Genomic DNA, 13,010 nt, shown 5'->3' with positions numbered 1-13,010 from the left:
TCTGTGTGGGTAACTGAGAGTCTGATGTATTCACTGGATTCTGGGCTGTCTGTTTAGCAGTCCGGTCCGCTAAGTCATTTCCTTTGGATATGGTGTCTGTAGCTTTAGTATGTGCTTTGCACTTCAGAATAGCTATGGCTGTAGGTAGGTGTATGGCATCTAGTAGGGTTTGAATCAGGGGACCATGTTGTATTTTGGCCCCATGTGAGGTTAGAAAGCCTCTTTCTCGCCATAACACTCCAAAAGTATGGACTACACCGAATGCGTATTGGGAATCGGTATAGATGTTCACTTTCAATTGTTTTGCCCACATGCAGGCCTGTGTCAGAGCGATGAGTTCTGCTGCTTGGGCTGACAGGATGTCTATTCTTTGGGTCTCTATAACTTTACAGTCCGTTGTTACTGCATAGGCTGCCACTAACTCTCCAGCACTTGTCCTCATGCACGACCCATCCACATAAAGTGTTACATCAGGATCTGGGAGTGCAACATCTGTTAGGTCTTGTCTTGGTTTTGTCACTACATCGATCATCTCCACACAGTCATGTTGTGTCGTGTCATCTGAGCTTGAGGGAAAAAGGGTAGCGGGATTCAATACGTTGCATCGTCTGATCTCTACGTGTGGCTGAAAGAGCGTTAGTTCGTATCCTGTCAGTCTTGCTACAGTCCGGTGTTGTGTCTGTGTTCTGTTCAGAAGGACTTCCACAGCATGTGGTACTTGTACTATCAGGGGATGTCCTAACACTATTGAGTCACTTTGTCTTATGGCCAGGGCTGTAGCCGCAACAGATTTCAGGCATGCAGGTAAAGCTTGTGCTACGGGGTCCAATGTGCTAGAAAAATAAGCACAGGGTCTATTTCTTCCTGCTTGGTCTTGAGTGAGGACGGATAGTGCTGTTCCGTCACGTTCTGTTACGAACAGGGTAAAATGCTTGCTGTAGTTCGGGGTGGCCAAAACTGGTGCTTAACACAGAGCTAGTTTCAGAGCTTCAAATGCTTGGGAGTGTTCTGATGTCCAAGGGAGAGTTGTATGAGTGGCTTCTTCCACTGTGGTTAACTGTATGAGTGGCTTGACTATATGGGCATACTTAGGGATCCATTGTTTGCAATATGAAGTGAGACCAATGAATGCACGGACTTCTTTCTGTGACTTTGGCTGTGAAATTGTCGAAATCAGTTGGATTCGTTCTTGTGTTAGTTGCCTACCCTCTTTGGACAGCAAATGTCCTAAGTAAGCCACTTGCTGTGCGCAGAACTGCAATTTTGAGGGAGACACCTTGTGACCTTTGTCTGTCAGGAAATGTAGAACTGTGAGAGATGCTTTTTCACAGTCCAGTTCTGTCCTTGCTGGGATGAGGATGCCATCTACATACTGTATCAATGCTGTGTTGGTAGGCATATTGATACTGTCAAGTTGTCTTTTTAGTGCTTGGCTGTAGATGCTTGGACTTTCTGTATAGCCTTGGGGAGCTCTAGTGAACCTGAAACTTCGTCCCTTTAAACTGAATCCAAAAAGATATTGACTGTCGGGGTGTATAGGAATGCTGAAAAACGCATTCTTCAAGTCAATGACTGTGAAAAATGCAGCTTCGGGATCTATGGCAGTCAATAGTGAGTAAATATCTGGGACTGCTGGATATTGTGGGATCACACATTTGTTCAGTTCTCGGAGATCAACCACCAGTCGGTAGACCGGGGGTGCCTGAGGGTCAGTCCTTTTGAGGACTGGAAGAACTGGAGAATTGCAAACATTTGAATCCGTCTCTATCACCACTCCATGTTCTATGAGTTCTTGGATTATTTTTAGTAAGGCTTGTTCAGCCTCGGTGGAATCTTATATTGTTGTATACGAGGTAAGACTACACCCTCCTTGAGCGTGACTTGATGTGGGGTGATGTCCATGTATCCGACATCAGTCGAGCTTTTTGCCCACAAATGTTGTGGGATGTCATTTAGTCTGGGGTCGAATTCTTTGACTGTGAAATGTCCTTTGAAATCTCGTAGGAACAATTTTACTCCTTCCGGTGAACAGCATATTACTGCTCCTAGTTCTTTGAGTGTCTTGATTCCTAGTAAATTCTCTGGGCACGTCTCTGTAAGGACCAAATCAGTAGTACGTGTCAGAGGGCCTACTCCTAAAGAGACTTGTTCAGATACTTTGTTTATAATCGGTTTTCCAGAAAAGCCCAGAGATATATTATGTGAGCCAGAGAGAGGAACCTCTGGGACTTCCTTATGACTTATGGTAGTCCTACTCGCCCCCGTGTCTATGAGGAATTTTCTGTCTTGTCCCAGTAAGTGAGCTTGTACATATGGACCTTTCTGATCCACTGGAACTGGGATAAGGGGCAAGTCACTTTCTCTCTCAAGGCTGTCTCATGCACATGGTTCAAACTCGGGGTAATCTGACTGTGCGTACTGGTACATCTGTGTGGAAGCAGTAGCGGGCGTCTGAACCTGTGGCGGCGTAATGGTTTGAGGCTGCTGAGTGTTATCTGGTCTAGGAGTGTGAGGGCGTTCTTTCGTCTTTCCTGTCGCTATGTTATGTTTCAGAACTGGACATTCCCTCACAAAATGGCCCTGCTGCTTGCAGTAGTTGCAAGTACCTTTATTGGCCCCCACATTACCTTTGGGGCCCGCATTTACTGGTGCCGTCTGTGCAACCAGTACCTTCATTTTTGTGTCTTTTACCCTTTTCTTTTCCTGTTCCTGTTCTTCCCTTATTCTGTTGTGGAGGTACTGTAACATCTGCAACATTTGTGAAGGACTATTTGCTTGCCAGGTACTTTCAATTTTCAACACTCTATTTCTGATGGGGGGTAAGGCGTTGTCCACCAATTTGGACACAAAAAGATGAGGATATGCCTCGCTACTATGTGCGAGTCCACTATTTATAGAGAAACATTTCTCTAATCTGGTGTAGTAATCACCCGTGTCCTCGTCTGGCTTTTGTTTACAGGCAGAAATGGCATCCCAATCTTCCTTTTTCGTTGTCAATAATAGAGGCAAGACCTGTATGAGGAGACTGGGCAGCTCTTTTACGCATTCCCCTAGACCTTCACCTGGTTTTCTGTCTGTCTCTTCTTGTTCTAGGGCAGCCCACGTAATCTTTTTACCACCCACCTCCCAGTCCTTTTCCTTCAATTTGTCAAATATGCCGGTAGGTGGAATTACCTTGAGGAGTATTATTATATCTGGATATGTAAAACTACCCATTTGGAGGATATCTTTCAACTCCCTATGAAATCCTCCGGGATCTTTTTCGTGGGAGGGCACCATCTTTTTCATTTACAATATCTCTAACTTGGTTAGGGGAGTATACACATGTATCCGTTACAGTGTACCATCTGGCTGGGGTATGGGGTGGACTTCTCGTAAAGGATATTGGCCTATACTGTAAGGTTCATGATCTGATGAGGCCAAGGTAAGTTGGAGGAAACGGAGGCGCAGGTCCAGAATGGTGTTGATCAGTTCCGGTCCTCGAGACCTCCATCTATCTGTTACTACTTCCTGTAACAATTTGTATAGCTTGTCTGGTCGGTGGGAGTTATTCTCGTATAAGGTAGCCAGGTGTTGGACCATATAAATACCTGCTAGTCGTTGTTCTGCTCGGGGAAGAGCCAGAAACATTTGCGCTACTATATCTGGGCCGTATACCTGGTGCTGTGATATCCAATGGGTGGCAAACCGGGCCAATTCTTTTTCTTGGGTAAGGGGAGGCTCATTGTCCATCCATTCATCTAGGGCTCTTTCTGTGGACTGAAAAAGATCTTCCGAAGAAGGATCTAATCTTTTAAATTTCTGCGACACTCGCGGGGTTCGCCACTTGAAGCCAGGACAATGTCGCGCTACACCCAGGAAGTTCATTCTATCTAGTGTCAGACCCTCATCTTCCTCTGAGACGTCCTCCTGTGTGACTTTCTCAGAGTGAATAGTGACAATTTTCTTAACCAGTCTTTTAGTTATTTTGTCGATCTGATGTCCCAGATCATGTGCTCCTCTGTGTATCTGATCACTAAGGTCTATTAACTCAGAGTCTACGCTTCCATTACCCGGGTCTAGTTCCCGGATCAGGCAATTTATGATGAACCGCAGGAGCAGTCCTCTGATGGGAACTTTTCTGTTTTTCATGACCTGGACCAGAGTATCCGGACCTTCACCTGTCCGTATGAATTCGTAAACTCTATCCAAATGCTTCGTTATATCAGGGACCTTTTGGAATTGACCCAGGTCTTGTCTTAATCTCTCTGATATCGTGGTCATTGGGCCACTACCGGGTTCGGGGTCGTAAGGACACTCAAGAGGCGGGACATCGTCTTTATCCTCAGCCCCGTTCCCGGACACTCCTAAATCAGAAGTAGAACCACCGGCTACTAGTTCAGGAGCACGTGTAGACGGGCGTGTTCTAGGCATGTTTACATAAGCGGGGGGTGGTTCAGACAGATAGGCAGGGGTGAAATGGTCGGGAGCAGTGGGATTAGTTTCACTGGGGACTTGGCGTGTTCTTCTACAATTCCTTCCGACAAAACGGGATAAATGCCAGTAACAAGGGCGCTTCTCTCTCTCTCTCTCTCTACCTGTTCAGCTAGGACTTTCTCACCTTCTTCCTGTAATTGCTTTTCTTTAGCCTGCTCCGACATTCTCTTACTTTTCTCGACTTACCCTAGTTCTTTCTGGGCCCTCCTATGCGCTTCCTTACGCCATAACTCAATGGCTTCTGTCTGTGAGGGCCTCGCCTTTCTTTTCCATAGCTCTTCCTCCACTCTCATAATGCATTCCATATCCCATGTACCTGTGGTAGGCCACCTATACGCCATTTCTAATTTCTCGGTATAGTCTACCCAAAGGTCTAAAAATAATATGGCACTCAATCCATGTTTGTTGTACATGAAATATCCAGGCGTATCTCTAGGCGGGACTTTAACTGGTTTCTCTAACAGATTCTTTTTGGTGCCTATTGTACGTAATTTGGAAAACAGAGGCATTCTTAAACTCAACAAATTACCGTTTTTAAAAGACTTAAAATATACAAAAACAAATAAACACTTTATACGCTAGAGTATAGAGCAACCTTACCGGGTCTCACGAATGAGACTCGTCTTTACCGTTTTCCAAAAATGGAACCCGTCTTTATACTATCCCAGTGGTACTCACCAAGAAGCAAAACTTGAAGACCTGGTCATCGGACTCTTGACGCTTGCGCAGGAATTCGGGGCTCCAAAGACCTCGGACTCGGCGCTCTCACTGGTCGGGCTCTGGGTTGGGACGCTCCGCTATCTTCTTCACCGCCTCGTGTGGATGATCAGTCGCAGTCTGTCTCCTCCTCGTCTCGAGGGAGTTAGCGGGAACACCCCGCTGTCGTGCACTTGAAGTCCGTCGAAAGTATGGAAGGGACAAGGACCCGACTTACATCGCCGGCGCGTAGGGAAGAGGGAGCGTCCCTGTACAGACGCCAATTAATGTGGTAAATAAAAAACTGATTATTTACGCCGTTCGGAATTTCTATAATTACCCAAGAAAGTGGTAATGCATAAAATGAGGAGCAGAGTCCGTGGTCTTCGAGTTGAAAGGGTTTTATTCCAGAACTCGAGTTAAGGGAGACCTCCTTCACCAAGCTGGTTCAGTAGTAGTCTGCTTTACTTGGAACATAACAGCACTTATATACAGTACGAGTACAATCAAAAAGAAGGAGTTCCCTTAGACTTGATTCAATCATTCATGATGTAATCATACGGAAGACATAGCATGCTTGTTCTCGTTTAAAGAATAACCTGAATAGCATTTACACATAGATAAACATATTGCATCGGGGTGATTGTGGTGACAAGTTACAGAGTTGCTAGTATCTGAGGACAGAGAATCGAGGCATTGTTACAGGGTCATTTCTGTCGGAAAGGTAAAGAGGACGAGGCATTGTGCGTTCTTTACTTCTTACACAAGGGCGGTGATGTCTCACAATGGTATGTGTGTGCAGCTGGGAAGAAGGAGAATGGGCTGTAGTAAACTATTCTTCTTCGTGGCTGTCTCGTGTGCTTGATTAGGTTTTCCCTTGGTTGTTAACCCAACCCATGGCTGTCCTTGCAAACTGGGAGATCATTGACGGGCGAGAGCTGCTCGTTTGGTGACAGAGTTAGGGAGAGGGGGGTTTTCGAGTCAACCATCTGACTGACTCCGTTCTGGTCTAAAGGAGAATATCGAGCGTGACGGAAACCCGTAGGCTACATGGTAGCTGGTCTTTATTCTTTGCATGTGCTAGTATTATAAGAAAAAGAGCAGGCAAGAGGGGGGTATAACAGGATTTGCGCTTGAAGTAGGGGAATCGGCTTGCATGGTCGATGTTGGGGTGAATAGGGTGCATGATGAGAAACACCAGGCGGAAAAAGGAGTTTTTTTAGTCAAATTCCACAGGTCACCTGTCTGGTAGACCTAGGGACTTTCAGGAACCCGCACCAGGTCATCCATGTCAACTGCCTGAAACCTTTCCATGACAGTGCTGCTGTGACCATGCTCATGGTCACATGATGAGGATCAGGAAGCAGAGAGTGAGCCTCTCCCTGACCACCTCTCAGTGGAGTCAGTAGAGGGATCAGCAAGCTGAGCTCTTCTCCCTAGCCTCATGTCAGACAACCTGGTGTACCCTTGATGTGGATACTCGGAACAACACACAGCAAAAACGAAATATTTAGACAGTCTGATCAAGTTTAGGAGAATATCAGAGCTGAAGCCAGCAAGATGCTTGAATTGGGAGTCATTGAACCAAGCCTCTGAGAACCCTTGGGCCATCCCAATTGTGTTAGTTCCAAAGTCTTATTCTCAGAGTGGAAAACCAGAGCTGAGGTTTTGTGTGAACTATATGGGCTTCAATGCAGTAACCAAGACAAATGCACACACACCCAATTTCGAGAGGCGATGTGCTACTTAACAGGGTTGGTGCAGCCACATTACTCAGTTCCTTTGATTTGACATCAGGGTACTAGCAGATTGGTCTGACCCTAGGAGCAAAAGATAAGTCTACATTCTCCACCCCAGATGGGCATTATCAGTTTGCTGATATGCCCTTTGGATTAAAGAATGCCCCAACCACTTTCAATCGGCTGCTGAATAAAGCCCTTGCCTGGTTCGATACTTTTAGTGCAGCATATCTGGACAATATTGCTGTCTATAATTCCACTAGGCAGGATCACTTGATCCACCTTGGGAAGGTCATGAAGGCTCTGCAAGCTTCAGACCTTACTTTCAAGGCAAGCAAGTGCCAGATAGGGCAGGGCACAGTTGTATACTTGGGCCATCTTGTAGGTGGAGGCTAAGTTCAACCTTTACAACGCAAGATCCAGACAATTCTGGACTGGGAAGCTCCTACCACCCAGACTAAAGTGAGAGCATTCCTTGGCTTGATTGGGTACTACACATGGTTTGTGAAGGGGTATGACACCATTGTGGCACCCCTTACAGAACTTACCTCCAAGAACATGGCAAAGAAGATAAACTGGACAGTGAGCTGTCAAAAGGCTTTTAACACCCTAAAAGAAGCACTGTGTTCAGCACCCATTCTTAATGCTCCAGAGTATTCAAAGCAAGTCAGAATGAAGACTGATGCCTCTGAACATGGGATCAGTCCTATCCCATACCCACGATGGTGGCCATGACAGCCTGTTGCTTTCATTAGTTGGAGGTCACTCATCAGAGAGCCCCTTTAGAGTGCCCCCTGAGAGGGAAGTCTTTGCTGTGGTCCAGTCCCTGAAGAAGCTGAGACCATACATGTTTGGTGCTCACTTCCTTGTCCAAACCGACCACAGGCCTCTCAGATGTCTGATGCAAATGAAAGGTGAAAACCCCATATTGTTGAGGGAGTCCATCTCCCTACAGGGTATGGACTTTACCGTGGATCACAAACCTGGGATTGACCATGCCATTGCAGATGGCCTTTCCAGTTTTTTTCACTTAAATAATAAAGATTCCCCTGGAAAAGGTCAGTCTAATTTTCTTTGGTTGCGGAGAGGGGAGAGGAAAGTGCCGCTTTTTGACATGGTCACCCCCACTTTGTGCCTGGTATTTGATGCAATTTCGACAGAAGTGCATTGGAATCCAAGTCCCCAGTGCCAGAGGTTGTTTCCCTAAAACTGTACCTTGTGTCCCCAATTGGCAATACCTTTAGTACCTCCTGTAAGTCCCTAGTAATTGGTACCCCTGGTACTTAGGGCAGGGAAGCTAAAGAGGGTCCCCAAAGAGCTGCAGCATGTAATGTGCCACTCGAAGGGACCCCCTCAGCACACTCATGCAATCTTTCATTGCAGACTGCGTGACATGATTCAGAGAAAAGTGAAGACGCGACATGGCACACTTTTGTGTGCCATGCCGTCAGACTCTGCATGTAATATAAGTAAGTCACCCCTACAGCAGGCCTTACAGCCCTCAGCAGGGTGCATTATGCTACATGTAGGACATATCTGAGCAGATATGCCCCAGTGATGTCCATTTTGATTCTAGGACATTGCTAGTGAACAGTGAAGCCATCTTGAGTATATGTGGTGGGCACTGGTGATTACAAGTTCCCCAGCTACATGATGGCTTCACCGAAGACAAAGTTGTTTGGTTCTAGGGATGGATTTATTAATACATGCACCCAGAGGGCACCTTAATGGTGCCTCCTGAAACATCATACCAACCTCTTGTCTATTGGCTGACTGGTGGAGACTGGTGAAGACCAGCCTGCTACCACAGACCGGTTTCTGACCCCCTGCACTTGAGAGCTCACACTCTTTGAAGGCAGAAACAAGGCCGCTCCGGCTGGAGGTGTTATCACCTCCTCCAAGCAGGATGGCTAAGTAATCAGCATATCAAGGCAGGAGGTTTCAAAGGCCTCTACCGCCATTGATATGCAACCACGGCTTCCCCCAAGCTTGGGAGGTGCCAGCCCCTGCGGCCCATTTAGCACCAGGACAGGCAGGACAATTAGCTTGTCAGGAGGCGTGTTCCCCATCAGTCTAGTTCCACCACTAAGGTGGGCTACCTGATGTGAACATGACAAATAGAATTCCACCATCTTGATTTTTGGTGGAATGAGGATCACTGGGGCAGGGTAATGCCCACTTCCCACAGGAAGTGGTCATATAAGGGCTGTAGTCGCCCTAAAGGTAAGTTGCCCAATTGGCTACTACCTGTCACTCCTTTGAACACCCCTGACATAGGGGCACCCCTGATGCCAGGACCTTGGATTTCAAAGGATCCTGAAGAAGAGGATGACGAAGAGATGCATGAAAACGAGAGCTGAAGAGTTGCTGTGGACTTCTGGTGCTAAAACCCTGCCTGCACCAGTCTCGACACTCATGAACTGAGCAGCTCATCCTGAAGCCTGGCAGCTTCCAAGAAACCTGGTAGACTGCTAGCCATTCACAAATTGTCAACAATCTCCCTTGGAGTAGAGGAGCTACTCCCCTGCAGTTAGTAGGCACCGAGGAAGCAGAGTTTGGCTCACAACATTTCTGCTCCCCAGTCAACTGGACGCACCAGCCCCCCAGCAAAAGGTACCTGTGCACCTGAAGGTCATATCTGTCCCTTCACCAAATGATAGGACAACAGGACTGACTGGAGGTGCACAGCACTGATACCCGGGTTACAGTACCCCTTGCAGCAGCCAAGGCCTATTTTAGTCCAGTCGGGACTTTAACAGCAATGAGACTGAGCAGCCATCGAGGGACGTCAGCACCGCAGAGACCCACTTCCAGAGTGGCCCAGCTGCCCTGATTTTGCACCCTCAACTGGCGAGACCAATAACGCAAGGGTCATTGATGCAAATCTACCAACTCAACCAGCATCTCTGCACCTGGGTGCCCCAGAGCAGGTAACAAGTGACTGCTGGTGGTACTTTCGACGTTGTACCCCATGACCCTAAGTCCAGAAGGAGATCCCCAGAAACCGACCTTAAATAACTGTATGCAACGTATGCCTGTTTTCCCATTGGAAAGCTTAGCTGCGTAAAGACGCTTCTAAGATAACATTTTACTTACCTATAACAAATAAACATTTTAAAAGTACTTAATTGATAACTAAGCTCTTGCTATCAAAATGCACATAATTCTATTCCAGGTTATATTCCACGTTACAAGAATCCAAACCTGCCTCAATGTCTACTTCCGTTGAGAAAGAAGCGTGTCGCATCCACACCGATTCCCGATGCATCACTGAGTCACGGAGAAGACTCGTGCAGCATACCCACCTGGTCCCGACGCATCGGCGAGCCATGGGAAAGAAGCGCGCCGCATCTACACCGGGTCCCGACGCATCGCCAAGAAAACCGTTGTAGCACCTGTCGTGCAGCTACAAACATTCATGCATCATCTGGATCATCGCATCGCATCGAGCCGCCAAAATCCAGTGTTCTTGAAAGTCTTGTTGCATTGTTGATAATTTATTCAAAAAATCTGTTGTGTCCCTGATTCAGGAACACTGGATTTTGTGCACAATTGACGTCGTAGCACTTTATACCTCGATCCCACATTCATCAGGTTTAGAATCAACTGAATGGGCAATACTTAAAATGGAGGATTTACCCACAGACAAAGTATTTTTTACTACAACTCCTCCAGTTTTGTTTGCACAACAGCTATTTTCAGTGGAAAGATCAATATTTTGCACAACTATCTGGTACATCGATGGGATTTGCAGGGGCCCCTGCATATGCAAATATATTTATGGCTCAATTTGAGGCAGATAATTTGATGAACACCAATGAATGGAGAAACATTAAAATGTACTGTTGGTTCATCTACGACATATTTTTAATATGGGATGACACAACAGACTCACTACAAGAACTGATTCTGAAATTCAATCAGGTGAACCCTAGAATACAATTCACTCACAAAATTGATAACAACGTGATGGATTTTTCGGACGTCAGAATAATTAAGAAACCAACAGGATTTGAGACCGAACTGTATTCCAAGCCAACAGATCGCAATGACGCATTGAGCTATGCGAGTTTCCATCCCAGGAGTCTGGTAAAGAATCTTCCACTTTCTCAGTTTATCAGAATTAAGAGAATTTGCTCGGACCCAAAGACTTGTCGAATGAAGTTGCAAAAACAAGCACAAAAATATGAGGATAGAGGCTATCCCAGAGAAGAACTGCAAGTAAGCTGAGAGAGTTATGAAGATGGACAGACAAGAGTTACTCACACCTAAAATCAAAACAACCAGTGATAGAATGGTCTTTGTCACTAAGTATACTACACAATCTAAAGCTAGCAAAAATATCATAAACCAAAGGTGGGAATTGCTGTCCACAGAATCTGAGTTTAAAGACATATTCAGAGAAAAACCAATGCATGCCTATACCAGAGGACAAAACCTAAGACAAATATTGAAGCAGAAACAGAAACAAGCAGCACAACAAGTATCATCTCATAAAGGCACAGTACGTTGTCAGAACTGTACACATTGTAATAATGTGATCACTGGAAATTCATTTACACACCCTACAACAGGAGCACAAATCAAACTCAGACACACAAGTGATTGCAATGCGCAGCACGTTGTTTATGGTATCAAATGCCCATGCGGGATGATGTATGTTGGGAAAACCAAACGGAAATTAAAAATCAGATTGACAGAGCACAAGAGTAATAATAATAATATTAATAATAATATTTATTGTATAGTTAGTAAAAACCATTACAAAATGTTAATGCAGAAATATTAAAACACACGAAAATTTACACTGCTGAGTGAGTAAAAAATGATATAAAAATGAGAGCGTCTTTCGGGTTAGTAAAGTAAATGTGTTCAGGGCTCAAGACTTCGCCAGTTTTTTTGCTTTTTCTCGAAATTGTCAATGAATTTGATTGCCCTGCAAATGAGTTGCGGATCTACTGAGCACAGGATTAGCATGATTGCAGACCGGCAGGTGCGTGTTCCATATTCCTTAAACTTGGTCTTCAACCAACTCCGACATTCCTGGTTCAGGGCCGGGCAAATACAGATCAGGTGGATAAAGTCTTGTCTTCCTGCGCCACATAAACAGCATCCATCACGTTCTTGGGGCTTCCATTTTGGTAACTCGGCATTTGTTGGTAAGCTGCCCAGCCTTAAATTGAGGTATTTTGTTTGATGAATGTCGAGAAAGCAAGGTCTAGGTAGGTTGCTGGTGCTAGTTTTTTATAAGATTGAATTGTCATCCAGGCATGGGACCGATGACTAAAAGTTATTTTATCATTTAGCAACAAATGCCTATTGGCAGCCTTTTTTGTCAACTGTTTAAAGGAAAGCACTGGAAGCTTGGATTCCCAAAGTGCAGCCAAGTTAGTTGATTCAAGTGATGATTTAAGGTACTTGGCATAGTACGAGTTGGGACTTTTGCTGATTGTTTCCCACATGAGCGGGTTATGCATTCGTTGGTAACACAAATACACGCTTGTAGATTTTCATTTGGAGTTTGTCCAAGAGTTGTGCACTCTTGCCATGATAAAATATGCTCCCATAAGCTATTGTTGGACGTAGCTTGGCTTTCATTATTGTTAGCAGGGGAGAGACCAGGGGGCCTCTGAGTTCGGACGCCAAGCTACTAAAAGCGTGCAATAGGACCATGCTCCTCTTTTCCATGCTGTTTAGGTGCGTAGCAAAGTTAAGACTCTTGTCCAGTAGTATCCCGAGATACTTATAACTTTCAACCGCTTCCAGTTTGACATTGTCTATAGTGAAGGTTGGTTGCACTTTATGGCGTCGGGTTATGACCATAATCTTGGTTTTTGTACTGTTTATTGCTAGCAAATTCTGTTTGGTGTAGCGGGTCAATTCCTGTAATAGACGTTGGAGGCCTATTCTTGTCTGGCTTAGTAGGACCACATCGTCGGCATAGGATAGGTGTGTTATACAGAGATTACCTAGCCGCGGTGGATGAGCATTGATTTGCTCAAGGCTTGCTGTTAAGTCCGCCATGAATAAATTGAAAAGGTGAGGGGCCAGGACACAACCTTGCTTTAAGCCATCAAAGGTATTGATCTTCCGAGTTAG

General features: G+C 45.5%; 1 protein-coding gene across 23 annotated transcripts in view; it reads left to right on the top strand.

The window, feature by feature from the left end:
- Nucleotides 1–13,010, top strand: part of DGKD (diacylglycerol kinase delta) — a 1,053,390-nt gene that overhangs the window by 600,346 nt on the left and 440,034 nt on the right. The window lies entirely within an intron of this gene.

The sequence above is a fragment of the Lissotriton vulgaris genome, chromosome 11, assembly GCF_964263255.1.
Source record: "Lissotriton vulgaris chromosome 11, aLisVul1.2, whole genome shotgun sequence".
Classification (NCBI taxonomy): domain Eukaryota; kingdom Metazoa; phylum Chordata; class Amphibia; order Caudata; family Salamandridae; genus Lissotriton; species Lissotriton vulgaris.
The sequence above is the reverse complement of the archived record's forward strand: the minus strand, read 5'-3'. Positions and strand labels throughout refer to the sequence as shown.